The 16362-nt window shown below is 39.0% G+C and overlaps 1 long non-coding RNA gene across 17 annotated transcripts in view; it reads left to right on the forward strand.

Moving 5' to 3' along the window:
* LOC107152424 overlaps window positions 1–15792 on the forward strand; it is a 104077-nt gene extending 88285 nt beyond the window's left edge. For all 17 annotated transcript variants that reach the window (XR_007344904.1, XR_001504782.2, XR_007344916.1 and 14 more), the window contains 4 exons: window positions 1521–1643; window positions 11853–11957; window positions 15279–15384; window positions 15499–15792. This is a non-coding gene — a long non-coding RNA (uncharacterized LOC107152424). The remainder of the gene's footprint in view (window positions 1–1520; window positions 1644–11852; window positions 11958–15278; window positions 15385–15498) is intronic.
* Window positions 15793–16362: the final 570 nt, after the last annotated feature.

Below are 16362 nucleotides of genomic sequence, written 5' to 3' on the forward strand. Positions count from 1 at the left end.
GAGAGAGAGGCTTGTGGAAAGCCGGTGGTGGCAGTTGAGGCTCTGAGGGTTTTTCCTGAGAGGCTGTTTTGTTTGGCGTGTGTGGTTCTAAAAATAAAGTTAGTTTCTTTTGACAAGTGGCTCCTGAATCGTGCCCAGCCAGACTGCGGCAGTTAGAAATGTATCTGTTGAGCTGGGCACAGTGCTGCACACCTATAATCCCAGAAGCTCGGACAACTGAGGCAAGAGGATCACTGGTTCAAAGCCAGCCTCAGTAAAAGTGAGGTGCTAAGCAACTCATGAGATCCTGTCTCTAAATAAAATACAAAAAATATGGCTGGGGATGCAGCTCAGTGGTCAAGTTCCCCTGAGTTTAATCTCGGGTACTCCCCCCTACCCCCAAGAAGAAAGAAATGAATCTTTTGAATTGAAATGTGTGGCTTTTCTGCTTTAGATCCCAGCAAATTCACCACACTAAATTCTTGATATCTTGGGTGGTGAGATAAGGGGAAATAACATGTGTGTATGTGGATATGTGCGTGTTTACATATGTTTGTGTATGTCCCTAAGGCTGCCAGGAATTTATTGTGAGTGATAAATGGAGTTAGATAATACAGTCTTGTCTGTCCTCTTTGTTTTCTGGCATATATTAGGAATAAGATCAGTGTGTTCGTTTTTATTCCCATCTTTGCTTGACCAGCATGGTTACTGTAGTGACTCATTGATTATTATAATATTGGTATAGAATAAGCATCCATTTATGTTACCTACCATAATTATTATTATATTATAGTACTAACTGACATGTTTTGCAATTCTTTCAATCACTCTAGAATTGTGAGTTGAAATTTAATTTCATGGCAGTTCTCTCTCTTTCCCATACTTATTATTCATATATTATTAATGTCAGTATTACTCAAGCATTCCCCTTTTTTCAAAGAGTTCACCTCTGTTATTATAATTATATATTTTATGCTCCAATTGTCCCCAAATAGCCCAGGGGAATGCCCTTTAAGTTGACCTCAGTGTTCATTTGACACTTCCATAGAATTTCTTGAGTATGCACTTTGCTCTGTGAGCCTGATCATCTCCCTTTCTGTAGAAAAGAAGTCATGAAGCCCACCTCAGACCACCACGTTGAGCATTAGGAGAGCCCAAAAACCTCAACCCATAGCCTATGACATCTAATAGGACCTCAATAAGATTACCATTCCAACTTGGTGTCCTTCATTGTGCCAGTGTCATGCTTCTGACACTAACAGTACCATGGCTACAGAGAGATGACTTGGAAAAGTCACAGCAAGCAATAATAAGTCCATATTTCCATTATGAGTGGCCTTCATTGTCAATGATGTATGGGGCAGGGTTGTGTGATGAAGCTGGGAAAAGGACAAGTATCATTGTCCTTTTAACATTTAACATTTAATACAGTGAGGACAAGCAAGGAATGGCCACTCCATCCCCTGCATTTCATGTGCTTTTCCATACTCTTACTTTCCTCTCTATTCATCTCTATGCTTTCTTTCTCCTCTCTCTTCTAGTTAAACATCTGAGAAGGGTGTGCATGCTATACCAGAACCAAGAGCTCGAAGAGAAGAACCATGTGTGGTGTGGAATCTGTTAGGCTACTGGAAAAGAGTAGACAGAACACAGGGACACTATAGGTAAGTCATTTCCCTTTTACAATATTTGTTTATTCAATAGGATAAAAATTCATAATCTTCTGACCACCAGGAAAACTTTGGAGTTTTCAAGTATGATCCCATATGAGAAAATAACCTGTGGTCTTAGTTAAAAGCAAAGATCTGGGTGATTTGGAGTAATTACATTAACAGAGACACCCCAGATGTCCCAGAAACCTTCATGAGTTGCATGAAATTAGTGGTACACGAATGTGAGCTGTTTGGTTAGCATTTTTCTAAGTATGGTTCATTGATTGATCACTTCATCAAAATCACCAGGGGTTTCTTATTAAAATAACCAATTTTTGTGTCCACATCAAGTGCTGAATCAAAACCATTGAGGTGGGTTAGGAGGTGTCTATATTATTAGAATTCTTTCAGCTGGTTCTGGTACTCATCCAGGTTTGAAAAATGGTGCTGTGAATTTATAACAAGGTATACCTTTGATGTATAATTTCATTGTTGGTCTCTTCTCCTTGTTGACTTTAAATATCTGTGTCTTTTTGTTTAAATTATTTATGTACCTTTATTTTTTATTTATTTATATGTGGTGTGAGGATCAAACCCAGTGTTCACACATGCTAGGAAAGTGCTCTGCCACTGAGCCACAGCCCTAGTCCCAATATCTGTGTCTTTTCTGTCAGATCAAACTGGATGCAAGCAATTTATCCAATTAAGTAATATTTGTTCACTGACTTGTGTTCAAGGCTCTGGGAAAACAACATAGATAACAAGACAGCCTCCTTGGAGGTATCATTCTAATTGTGAAAACTGGCAATAAGCAAGAAAACATATCAATAAGCAGGGTGATTTCATATAAGGACCTGTGCTTTGTTGTGGAAAAAAAAAACAGTAGAAAATGACAAGGATTATAATAGGTTGGGTAGTAGTGAAGTTTTTTCCTCAGGAAGCAACATTTGCGCTAAGTGCTGAATGACAAAAAGAAGCAAGGCATGGACAAGCCATTCTGTCCATGTCCCTGCAATGTGTAGGCACCAGTTGAATCAGGATCAGAGTGCAAGCTCAGTGGCTGGATCCTGGTGGACAATGTGCAGACTGGTGGGAGGTGGGTGAAGAGGGCAGATGGAGCCACAGGGTTTGGGCTGTGTAAGGAGTTTGGATTTTATTCTGAGTGTGGAGGTTTAGAGTATGGGCATGACATGATCTGGGTCTTTTATTACTCAGGTGACACTGGCCTCTCTGTGAATGTATTGGAAAGGGACAACTATCTTGTGCTGACAACCTTTAGGAGAATGTTGCCCAAGGCCATGGGAGGGATGAGGGAAGATGGGAGCTGTGCTGTAGCAGTGTGCAGAGGGAGGGGTATGCCTGGACAGCGCATGTCTGGAGGAAGGGCAGGAGGGACCTGCAGTGGCTGGGCATGGGGGTGGTGTGAGGATGAGACAGAATCAAAGGCCCCTGGGCTTGTTCTGCCATGTGGAGACGTGGTGGTGCTGTTTTCTGAGATCAGTTGCTCCGAGTGCCTGACATTCTCAGGATAGTTAGTTTGGTTATCCAATAGTAGTCATAGTGAAATTTAGTGATTTAATATAATGTGTCAATTGATGAATAATACAAATTCTAAAACAAAGCTATAAAAATCTCATCTTGCAAGTATTTGTACAACATCTCAGGATATTGCTCATTGACCTTGTACCTAACACTCTTCTAAAGGGTTTTCAGGTATCACCTCAAGTAATTCTCAAAATACCAATCTATGTCATAAGGAAAACGTTTCCCCCACTTAACAAAAGAGGAAACTGAGGGACACACCCAAGATTATGAGCCAGATAACCCAATACCAATACTTGATTTTTTAAATAATAGGATTTATATATATTTGCCTATGCCAAAATGAAACAAAGTAATGTTTGTTTTAAAACATTTTCTCTTCCAGGGTCAGTACTGCATAATCCCAGTTTTGCAGAGGAGGCATTAGAGGGATGATAAGGTGAACTAAAATATTCAAAGTCATGCAGTTTGTCAGAAGTGGTGTTTGTCCCTAGCCTGTGTCTGGTACCACACTCCTAACCTGCTCACTCAGGAAGAAGAAACACACCCTGTTTGAACCCTGTCAGCCCATCTGTGGGTAGGCTGAAGCAGGCTGTGGCTGTCAATTCTATTCCATTGATTGATGGTGGTATTGTTCACCCATGTCCTCATCATTTTCTGCCTGCTTTCCAAACTTTCCTTTCCTTGTAAAGAGGAGTTGATGTCCCAATTATGACAGTGAATTCATATATTTTTCTTCAAATTCTTTTAGTTGTAGCCTCATGGTTTTTTATTGTTGTTTTTTTTTTCTAGATGTTGATGGACATGTATTTTATTCATTTACTTATTCATAGTGCTGAGAATCAAACCCAGTGCCTCACACATGCTAGGCAAGCACTCTACCACTGAGCCACAACCTCAGCTCCATGTTTTTGACACATACACATTGAGGATTATAATGTCTTCTTGAGAATTTGGTCTCTTTGTCATTATGCAATTCCCATCTTTATTCTTGTAAACTTTTCTTTTTCTGATATCAGCCCACCTTGAAATTCATGTGTCTATTCCAGCTCTCATTTGTGTATTGCTAAAAGTCAAGTGATGGAGAAAGACATACCATGCTAATATTAGGCCTTTTTATATTTAAGTGAGTTTCTTATAAACATAATACATTTGAGGTTTGGATTTTGGATCCCTTCTGGTAATTTGTCTTTTACTTGGTTTATTTAGACCATTGACATTCAAAGTGATATTGATGTGGTTGAATGAACACCTATTTTATTTGTTCCTATTCTCTATGTGTTGCCCTTGTGCAGTGTCCATATTTCTGTCTCCCACTCTTTTTCTACCTTTTGTGGGTATAAGTACTTTTTTTTAACCTTTATCTTATTTTTTTGTGGTGCTGAGAATTAAACTCGGTGCCTCATACATGCTAGGCAAGTGCTCTACCATTGAGCCACAACCCCAGCCTGTAAGTACTTTTTATACTTACCTTTTTATTCTTTCTCACTTTATCAGTTTTACTTATTCTTGTCCTTTTTAGTGTTTACACTATGGGGTATTATCCACTTGCAACTAATCCAAGTATACTTTGAGAAAATTGCATACTGAATCATAGGTAGTGAATTAACTTTATATTAACAGGTTAATCCTAGTCCTTCTCTCACATTCCAGTATCATTGCTATCATTTATTTCACCTATACAGAAGCATACATAATCATACATACAAATACACACATAATCAAATACACTGAGCAATCTGTAATCTGTTAGATCATTGCAGAGAGATGTGGGACCCTTCTGGCCCCAGACAGCATGATGTCCTGCTCCAGGGATTCCTGGACCTACTTTCCATGTAAAGGTGGTACCAGCAAGAAGAAGACAGGGAAAGTCTCTCTGAGCCTAGCTTCCCTCTGTAAAATGGTGGTAAGATGTTCACATGTCCCCAGCTTTTCAAAGTTTTCTTTTTTATTTTTATCTTTTTTTTTTGGGGGGGTAGGGGTACTGGGGATTGAACCCAGGGTCACTTAACCACTGAGCCACATCCCCAGCCCTTTTGTATATTTTATTTAGAGTCAGGGTCTCACTGCATTGCTTACTGTACCACTAAGCTGTTGAGGCTGGCTTTGAACTCACCATCCTCCTGCTTCAGCTTCCCAAGCTACTGGAATTATAGGTATGTGCCACTGTGCCCAAATATTTTTAGTTTTTGACACAAGATCTCCCTAAGTTGCTCAGGGCCTCACTAAGTTCTCGAGACTAGCCTTAAATGTGCAGTCCTCCTGTCTCCCATTTCACTGGGATTACAGGACCATGCCCCAGCAACATACTCTATAGTGAACTTTTTAAAAGATGTCAGGACACCATAAAAATACCTTGGAAAAAGATAGCTCCTTCAATAAACTTCAAAAAAATCCATATGTAGCAGAATGAAATTTAAACCATGTCTCTCACTCTGCACAAAACTCAACCTATAGTAGATCAAGGGCATAGATATTAGATCAGACACCCTGTGTCCACTAGATGAAAATGTTGGTCCAATACTCCATCAAGCAACTCCTAGTCGCTTAGGATTTGACTTCTTCAACAAGACTTCTAAAGTGCAAGAAGTAAAATCAAGAATCAATAAATGGGATGGTGTCAAACTAAAAACTTTTTCACAGCAAAGGAAACAATCAAGAATATGAAGGGAGAGTCTACAGAATGGGAGAAAATTATTGCTCTATCTGTACCTCAGATAGAGCTTTAACCTCCAGGATATACAAAGAACTTAAAACACTTAACACCAAAACAATAAATAACCCAATTAATGCATGGGCAAAGGAACTGAACAGGCACTTCACAGAAGAAGAAATAAGAATCGATAACAAATATGTGAAGAAATGTTCCTCTTGCAATTAGAGAAATGCAAATTAAAACTACACTGAGATTTCATCAACTCCAGTCAGAATAGCAACAATCAAGAATACATACAACATCAAATGTTGGTCAGGATGTAGGGATAAGGGTATACTTATACATTGCTGATGGGACTGCAAATTGCTGCAGGCACTCTGGAAATCTGTATGTAAATTCCTCAGAAAACTTGGAATGGAGCCACCATTTGACCCAGTTATACCACTCCTTCGTACATATCCAAAGGAGTAAAAATCAGCATATGACAGTGACACAGCCACATCAATGTTTATAGCAGCTCAACTCATAATTAGCAGCTAACCTATGGAACCAATAAGTGTTCCCTTCAACTAATGAGTAAAGATAAAGTGGCATATGTATACAATGAAATATTACTCAGCCATAAAAAGGATGACTTCATGATTTTTGTTGGTAAATGGATGGATCAGGAGACTATCATGCTAAATGAAATAAGCCAATCCCCAAAAAACAAAGGTCAACCATTCTCTATGATATGCAGATGCTAACACACACAAGGGGGAGGGGAAGAATGAGCCTTTAGTGGATTAGACAAAGGGGAATGAATGGAAGGGAGTGGGGATGGAAATAGGAAAGACAGTGGAATGAATCAGACATAACATTCCTATGCTCATATATGAATACACCACACTGAAATTTCACAACATGTACAACCACAAAAATTGGATCCTAATTAAAATAACTTATACTCCATGTATGCAATGTGTCAAATATACTCTTTTGTCATGTATATATAAAAAGAACAAACAAAAAAATAAAGAAGCCAAGAATTTTTCAAGTATTAGTGAAAATGCCAAGTGCAAGAATTCAGTATTTTCAGAAATAATGCCAGCTATTTTCTTGATTATAATAATACACAGCTATAATCCTTAAAATAATGAGGTAGACCTAAAGTTTTTATTTTCCAGGACAAAATACTTTCACTTCTATATTCCTAGATTTCATATCACACCCAATGCCCTATCCCCAGGTAAGCACAGCACACTTGTTGCTATAGATATATTTTATGTCTAAAGAAATTATTGAATTGGCATCATGAAGGTGGTTTCTTTTTTTTATTTAGCTTATTTTGTTAATCCTGATTATTTTTAGATTTATCTATTATATTTAACAATGGTTATTTCTTTTTTATTTATTCTTTATTGTTTTTGCTTTTGCAGTTTTGGGGGTTAAACTCAGGACCTTTTACTTGTTAGGCAAGTGCTCCACCCCTAAGCTATGCGGCCCCCAACTTAGTTCATTCTTTTTTATTACCAAATAGTATTCCAAGGTATAGTTGCAGCACAGTGTTTTATACTTTTACCTGTTGATAGATATTTGGACTGTTTCCAATTTGGGGCTTTTTAAAAAAAAATTGTACTGAGGATTTAACTCGGGGTTGCTTTACCCTTAGCTCTTTTTAGTTTTTATTTTGAGAAAACATCTCACTAAATTGCTTAGGTCTCACTAAATTGCTGAGGCTGGCCTTGAACTTGTGATCCTTTTGTCTCAGCTCCAGAGCTGGTGTGATTATAGATATATGCTACCATGCTGGTCTCAGTAGGGGCTCTTGTAAATAAAACTCCTATCAGATTTCCTCATAAGTCTTTTCATGGAATATGTAGATTTTTTTTCCCCTTAGAGTAAATGTTTAGGAATAGATGACTGGATCACATCTTAAATATAAGATTAACATGAATAGAAACTACCAAACTGTTGGCCATGATTGTACCTTTTCCATTGCCACCAGCAGTGTATGAGAGTTGTGTCTTCCACAATCCTGTCAGTGCTTGGTATGGTCAGTCTTCTCAATTTTGGCCATTCTCATGGGAATGTGCTAGTATCTCATTGTTATTTTCTCTTCCTTTTTCCTAATGATTAATTATGAGCATCTTTTTGCATACTTGACATTCATATATATTCTTTAGCAGTGTGTCTATTCAAATCTTTTGCCTGTATGTCTTGTGGGGTGCCTTATTTTCTTCTTTTAACTTCTGTGGGATTTTTCCTATTCTAGATACAAATCCTTTATTAGCTATATGCTTTTCAAACATTTAATCACAGCCAGGTATTTGTCTTATAATTTTTTCAACTGTGACTTTGGGGAGATAAAGTTTTTTTTTTTTTTTTTTTTTTTTTTTTTTGTGGGGAGAGGTACCAGGGATTGAACTCAGGGACACTCAACCACTGAGCCACCTACCCAACCCTATTATGAAATTTATTTAGAGACAGGGTCTCAACTGAGTTACTTAGCACCTCACTTTTCCTGAGGCTGGCTTTGAACCTGCAATCCTCTTGCTTCAGCCTCCCGAGGCACTAGGATTACAGGGGTGTAACACTGTGCCCAGCTAGAGATTTTAACTTAGAGGAATTCCAAAGTGTTGAGTTTTTCTTTATATTTTTCTTTCTTTTTTTTTCTTTTTTCTTTTGTAGTGCTAGGGATTTGAATCCAGGGCCTTGTGCATGTGAGGAAAGCACTCTACCAACTGAGCTATATACCCAGCCCTGAGTTTTTCAATTATGAATTATGGTTTTGGTGTCTTATGTATGAAGTTGTAATCTAATCCAGAGTCACATGGACTTTCTTCTTTTTCTCCTAGATATTTTATAGGTTTAGGTTTTTATGTGTACATTTATCATCCATTTTAGTTGATTTTTGTATATGGTATTGCAGGCATATGGATCATAGTTCATATTTATACATATGGATATCCAATTGTCCTAGCACCATTTATTGAAAATACTATCCTTCTTCCTAAATTGCCTTTCTCAATTTGTGAAAAATTTGTTGTCCATGTTGATGTGGGTGTAGTTCTGCATTCTTCATTGTGTTCCTTTGATGGATTTGTCTACGTTGACATGGTTACTGTCTTGGTTACTGAAGGATCTCAAGTTTCAAAATCAGGTGTATTGCTCTTTAACTTTGTTCTTTTTCAAAATTGTTCTCATATTCTGGATCTTTTGTATTTCCACCTGAATTTAAGAATCAGCTTGCCAGTTTCTTTAACATTTTTGGTAGGATTTTTATTGGGATTGCATTATATCTGTAAATTGGTTTTGAGAGAATAGATCTCATAATAATACTAAGACTTACATCATATGAATATGGTTCCTCCACCATTGATTTAGAGTCTTCTTAATTCCCTCAGCAATATTTTGTGTTATTCAGTATATAGGCATTGCACATCTGTGGCCAAATTTTCATAGTATTTTATACAATGTTGGAACTATGTATTGAACACAGAAGCTCTCTACCACTGAATTATATCCCCAGATTTTTTTTTATTCTTTATTTTACTTATTTTTTATATGGTGCTGAGAATCAAACCCAGTGCCTCACACATGCCAAGCAGGTGCTCTACCACTGAGCTACAATTCCATCTACTTTTTTTTTTTTTATTTTGAAGCAAGTTACTTCTAAATTTTTGTGGCTGGCCTAGAACTTGCCATTCTCATGCCACATAGCTGAGATTAGAGGCCTGTGTCACTATGCATGGCAATATTTAATTCCTAATTATAATATTTTCTGTGAACTGTCAGCATCCAAATGTTAATTCTACTTTTGAGGGATCTGTTTGGTTGAAAATGTAGGTTAGTCTAGAAAAAGTATTTGATATGTTTTAAAATTTCTAGTATCATAATTTAAAAGTAATATGTCTAATTATATGAATTAATTAATCAATATCATGGGCAGAATTGTATATGAGCCCTTGGAGAGATTTGTACATTCAGATTTCCTGGTGGCTTCAGGAAACAATAGGAAAACCTTTAGTGAATTTCAGGTTTTATTACTTCTCTTGTCCATCACTAAACGTTTTCATGATGCCTTCCTGACAGAAACTATAGTAAAGGGTAAATAAGATTCCTATTACAGAGCATTCAGCACATAGTAGGTCTTCAAGAAATTTCCATCCTGGTCTGGGGTTGTAACTTGCTGCAGTCTGGCTGGGCACAATTCACGAGGCACTTGTCAAGCAGAAACGAACTTTATTTTTAGAACACACACACACACCGCACCACAGGAGCTCTTCAGGAATTCCCTCAGAGCCCAACTGCCACCACCGGCTTCCAGGGAGCCTCTCAACCCCCACTCCTCCTGCTCTTGAGGCCAATTGGCTGGGTCGTGTGGGCGGAGCCAAAAGAGTCCCCCAATGAGCAGCTCCGTGGTCTGAAAGGGCGGGGAAACAGCCCAATGAGCATCACTGCAGAGGAGCCAATCAGCTGGAAGTTTGCTGGGGCCTCGGTGAGCCAATCAGCTGAAAGTTTGCTGGGGCCGCTGTGAGCCAATCAGCTAGAAGTTTGCTGGGGCCGCTTAGGCTGTGGCTCTCAACAGTAGCCCAGTGGTAGAGCATTTGCCTAGTATGTGTGAGGCACCAGGTTATGCTTAGCACTACATGTAAGTAAATAAAATAAAGATCCATTGACAACTAAAAATTTTTTTTTAAATAAAAAGAAATATCTACCCTACCCACCTTCCCCCTCGTTCCCAGAAAACTAATGACAGGTACCTAAACCCAGCAATATAACTGTCCCAGAGACCACCTGAAAATGTGGCAATAAAAAGTAGCATGTAAGGACTAGGGTTATAGCTCAGTGGTAGAGTGTTTGCCTAGCATGGGTAAGCTACTGGGTTCGATCCTCAGTACCACATAAAAATAAATAAATAAAATAAAGGTCCTTTGTCCATCTACCTAGGAAAATATTTTTTAAAGGAACTAGCATATACTCACACTTATGTCATGAATGAAGCCTTGAGGACATTATGTGTCTGTCTGTATGTGTGGTTTTTCTTTTTGTTTTTTTTTTGGTACCAGGAATTGAACTCAGGGGCACTTGACCACTGAGCCACATCCCCAGCCCTATTTTGTATTTTATTTAGAGACAAGGACTCACTTATTTGGTTAGCATCTCGATTTTTGCTGAGGCTGGCTTTGAACTCCTTATCTTTCTGCTTAAGCCTCCCGAGCCGCTGGGATTGCAGGTATGCTCCACCATACCTAGCTATGTGTGTTTTTAAATTTTTTTTTTTTAGTTGTAGATGGACACAATACCTTTATTTTATTTTTATTTTTAGGTGGTGCCAGGGATCGAACCCAGTGCATCACGCATGCTAGGCAAGTGCTCTACCACTGGGCCATAACCCCAGCCCTATGTGTGGGTTTTACAGGATGCTTTCCTGAAGGATTTCAGGAGAGAAAAGATCATGAAACACTTCCTTTAATTCTGTTTCATTTTCTGTCCCCTTTTTGATATTCTAGTTTGATATTGGAGAACTATTTCCATACTGATCTCCAAATTAGAAAATGAAGATAAAGGAGAGAGGCAGGAATCATGAGCTCTTGATACTGATGCTAGTCCCATTACCTCCTATACTGCCCTGCAGTGAGATTCCATCTGCACCATCAGCTTCTTCTAAGTTACTAGGGTTTTTGAATGAATACCTGCAAGGGCACAATACTAAAACTATAGGATTTTAAAGCCCTAGATAGTCACGATGTATAAGGGAAACTACTGAGTGTCCTTAGGGAAAGGCAAAAGTTAGAATCTCACTTCTTACTAGATGACTCTGGAGAATTGATTGTTCATCAGTGAGTTTGATTTTGTCATCTGTAAATTGGGAATAATGATGCCTTCCTCATAGAATCATTGTGAGAAGATTACACCAAAATGCATTTAGCCATCAACCTGTGACATCATAGAATAGGTTCCCCATTTGCAACTGTTTTTCCTGTAAACTGTTTCTGATATTTCTCTATTGAGTTTTTTTTTTTTTTTAATAATCTTAGCCATGCTGCACACCATACTTATGCACAGACCCTAGACTTTCTGCAGACCAGACCTAAGAGTACAGCAACTGACAGGAGTCTCACTTGCTTCTTCCTTAAATGTTGGTAAGTGTCTACACAAAGAAATTGTGACAATTTTTTCCTCTCCCAAATTGTATGAAGTTCTCATGTCCCCACATTTTCCATTTAAATGCAGTGCAATATAAACACCAAATCATTGATTGGGTTTGTTAAAATTATTCCAGAACCTTACAAGGCATAGATGGGACCATTGTCATTAAATTTAGGTACCCACATATGAAGTATGTTGCTATGTTGTGCAAGTTTGTCCCCTCCAGAAGCCATGTTAGGATATGATCGCCATGTGACAGTATTGGGAGGTGAAACCCCTGAGAATGGATTGTACTGTGAAGTCCCTGCCCTCAAAATGGATCATTGCTGTTATCACAGGAGTGGGCTCCTTATAAAAGTGGAGGTTTGGCTCCTTTTCACTCTTTCTCTCTCTCCTGCCATGCTGTGTGATTAGGCAGCAAAAATAGCCTCACAAGATATTGGCATGTTGATCTTGGGCTTTCCAGCTTCTAGAACTGTGAGGAAATAAATTTCTGTGGTTTATAAGTTACCCAGTCTTAGGTATTTTTTAATAGCAGCACAAATGGAGTTAGGCCATTTATATGGAAATATGATAAGGAAAATGAAAATCAATCTAAAATTCCAACAAAAATATATCAACAAATCATAATATTGCAAAGCCCATTGTTTGCAGAGATCTAGTAAAATAGGTACACTTATATTTGGTTAGCACACATTAGAAATGTTATACCAAGACCCTCAAATAACTCTCAGACCACACATTGCCACACATTAAGCATTTAATGCTGTCCAGCGGTGGACAGTTTGCTCTCCAAAGAACGAGATAATCATAGTGGTGCGCCCACCTTCAGCTGGCCTCATATTTAAGCCAAAAAACCACAAAAGGGACATTTGGGGGTTTAGCCAATGGAATCAAGTGAGTACAGAAGCTGAATTGAGCAGCTAATGAGACAAGGCAATGGGTACTTTGGTATTTCCTACAGGACTTTCCAGGTTGGCCTAGCAGCAAGCAAGCAGAAAGGAAGTGGGTCAAAAAGACAATAATTGAGTACAAGTTAGAAAATGGTTACTAACATCTAGACAATCAATCTCTGACAAGGTACATTGCCCAAGAAAAATGGAAAGCAAAGAGAACCATTTTACATTGTATAAGAATTACTATTTTGTGTTGCCAAGTATGTTATGCTAGGTGAGGCTTTCCCACGGGAGAAGCATTTCTTACATGATATGGAGTCTCAGGGTAAAGTGGAGTCTGATAGGTCATTGCCCATATAGCCTAGATCATAACAGTAAAGAGATTTTAAAGTTCAATGAGACCTGTTATAACATACATGTCCTTTAACAGTCTCAGTTGTGGGAACCTAACCACAAGATACTGGCTAGTGTGGCCTCTGCCATCATCATTCTTATGTGTGAACTGCATGGGGTAGAGATGACCATTTTCCTAGCTAGATCAGTGCCTTCAGGACCCCAACCATGCTACATCCTTCCTTCCATCCAAAAAGGACACTCTTTCTCATGGATGGATTTCCAGCCTCCGTGAACCTCCCAGAGGCCTCCAAGCATTGATATGAAGCCATACTCAGGTCTTAGAGTCAATTGTAGACCTCCAATTCCATCTGTCTGGGGATAATCTCCCTTCCTCTCCCCTCTCTATGTCCTTAGAGGCCCTTCCCTCCCTACCAATTCCAAGCAGCTCATTTTTCCCCCCAAAGTTTAAGTTTCTATAAAGGATGGGAGAAACACTGCCTTCCAATAGCTTCTGCCTTCAGTACTGCCATAAAACTACTCAGGGAAGGGGAAGGGGCACCAAGAATGCGTCCCTGCTTCAGAGTGGGTAAATACAGGGAGAACAGAGTTTTACCTCCTCATTTGTATGTGTGCCAGTATATTTACTAAGGATCTGCCACCAATCACTTAAGTTGTCCAGGCTGTCAGTTTCTCCCTGGATCTGGCAGTGGGCCTGGTGACCAACCTTCTTGACACCAGCTCTGTGGTTAGGAGCTCATGCTTGGTACTCAAATACATTCATGAAGAGAGGATATCCATGAAACACTAGTAGGGTTATCGTGAGATTTAATCCAGAAACTGAAGAACAAGAAGAGGATCCCTCTTAAGAATCTGCTTCATAAACAGTAGGTGGTTTCCTCCCTGGAGAAGGGAAATCCTGTGGCAACTTGACCAGGTCCCTTAGCCTGGGCCCCTTCACGAAAATACACATTGAAATTACCTTGATGAGTCTTTTCTAAACCCTCATCAGGACTCCCTAGTTGGTGGAAAATAGGATTTCTGATTTACAAAGCTATTCAGGTTATTAAGTTTTAATAATATGGGACTCAGAAACAGGTATGTCCAGTGGGTACCTACAATGTAGGTAAGTGCCTTTTTCATCCTACCAACTAGTTTTTTTTTTTTGGTAATGAGGATTGAACTCAGGGGCATTCGACCACTGAGCCACATCCCCATCTCTATTTGTATTTAATTTAGAGACAGGGTCTCACTGAGTTGCTTAGTGCCTTGCCATTGCTGAGGCTGGCTTTGAACTCTTGATCCTTGTGCCTCAGCTTCCCAAGCCACTAGGACTATAAGTGTGCACCACTGCTCTCGGCCCAACTAGTTTTTTTCTTTTTTAATATTCTTCTTACTTGTGGATGGACACATTATCTTTATTTATTTTTATGTAGTTCTGAGGATCGAACCCAGTGCCTCACATTTGAGAGGCAAGTGGTCTACCACTGAGCTAAGCCCAAGATCTCCAACTAGCTTTTAAAAATTATTAGTTGTAAGTGGACACAATACCTTTTTTAATTTTTTTTTTCTGGTTGGATATAAAGTATATTCACACCACTTCATGTCTTCATACAACTTGTACTTTGGATAATGATGTCCATCACATTCCACCATCATTGCTAACCCCCTGCCCCTTCCCTTCCCCTCTCACCCCTCTGCCCTATCTAGAGTTCATCTGTTCCTCCCATGCTCCCCCTCCCTACCCCACTATGAATCAGTTTCCTTATATCAGAAAAAACACTCGGCATGTTTTTTTTTGGGGGGTGGGGGTTGGCTAACTTCATTTAACATTATCTTCTCTAGCTCCATCCATTTACCTGAAAATACCATGATTTTATTCTCTTTTATTGCTGAGTAATACTCCATTGAGTTGTGGTGCTGAGGACGGGACCCAGTGCCCACACATGCTAGGCAACCTCTACCACTGAGCTACAACTGCAGCCCCCCATTAACCAGCGTTTGTCAATGTTTCCAGGAATATGATTTTGTCTTGTTTTGCTAGAAGATTTTTTCTTTCTCATTAGATCATCTTATTTTCCCTAGACCTGTCCTAGTGAAAGTGACATCTCAGATGATCTTTAAACTTACACATTCTGAGGCCATCACATGGAGTTATCAGATGTAGCAAATAAAAATACAGGAAGCTAAGGTAAGTTTGAATTTAGAAACAAATTTTTTGAATGTCAAATAATTATACTAAAGTGATTTGTTGATTTGTTGTTTATTTTCAATTCATTTCTAATAGGTGTATTTTATTTGGCAGGCCTGCACATGGGTAACATATAGGGTGGAACCAAGGTACTCCTGTCAACAGCCCCAACTGACCTCCCACGAAATGACATCAGCACTCATGATCCATGGAAGTGAGCTCTCTTGGGTATTCCAGATGAGTAGAGCTCCAGATGACAGAGATGACAACACCATGGGGAGAGTTAGCCTTAAATGACAGATACCACATAGAGAAAAAAATACCCAGATATCCTTATCAATACACAGACTCCAGAATGATAATAAATGGGTATTGCTTGAGAGTTTTAAGCAAAAATGGAAATCACAATCCTGTGGTCTAACGTGTAGTCTTTCTTTTTTGTGTGTGGTTTGCTATCATTGCACAATATAGGAATTCTCTTATCCCTGAAACTTCTTGGCTATAAATTTGGCTATAATCTGTAGGGCAGTTTGTGTGTAGGTGTCAAGTTCTGCACATTTCCTGAATTCCTCTGTGAAGGAATTTCCGAAAGAATTTTCTCTATATGATTTTCACACCTCTACTGAAGTTTGGAACCTAATTCCAACCCATCTCCATAAGATGAGCATCCACTGCAATCACTCATGTTCAGGAATTGAGAATACTTTAGTACAAACTGTACCTGAGCCATATGAAAAACTATCTTCAGCAGGTTGTGTAATGAGTGTGTAACAATGACAAGGGACATTTATTCACCTTAAAACGTGTTGTCCTTTAGCCACTGTCTCCTGCTACAGGGGTTGCCCTTGGCAAGAAAGTCACTTTCATTAGGGCTCACACAGGCAAGACTCCTTCATTTGACAGCTGATAGGTAAGTATTGCAGGCCTTGGCCTTTGTGACTGTCCCTAAATAGCCCTGCAGGTTGGATAAGTCTGCCC

Source organism: Marmota marmota, unplaced genomic scaffold (genome assembly GCF_001458135.2).
Source record: "Marmota marmota marmota unplaced genomic scaffold, marMar, whole genome shotgun sequence".
In the NCBI taxonomy this organism is placed as follows: domain Eukaryota; kingdom Metazoa; phylum Chordata; class Mammalia; order Rodentia; family Sciuridae; genus Marmota; species Marmota marmota.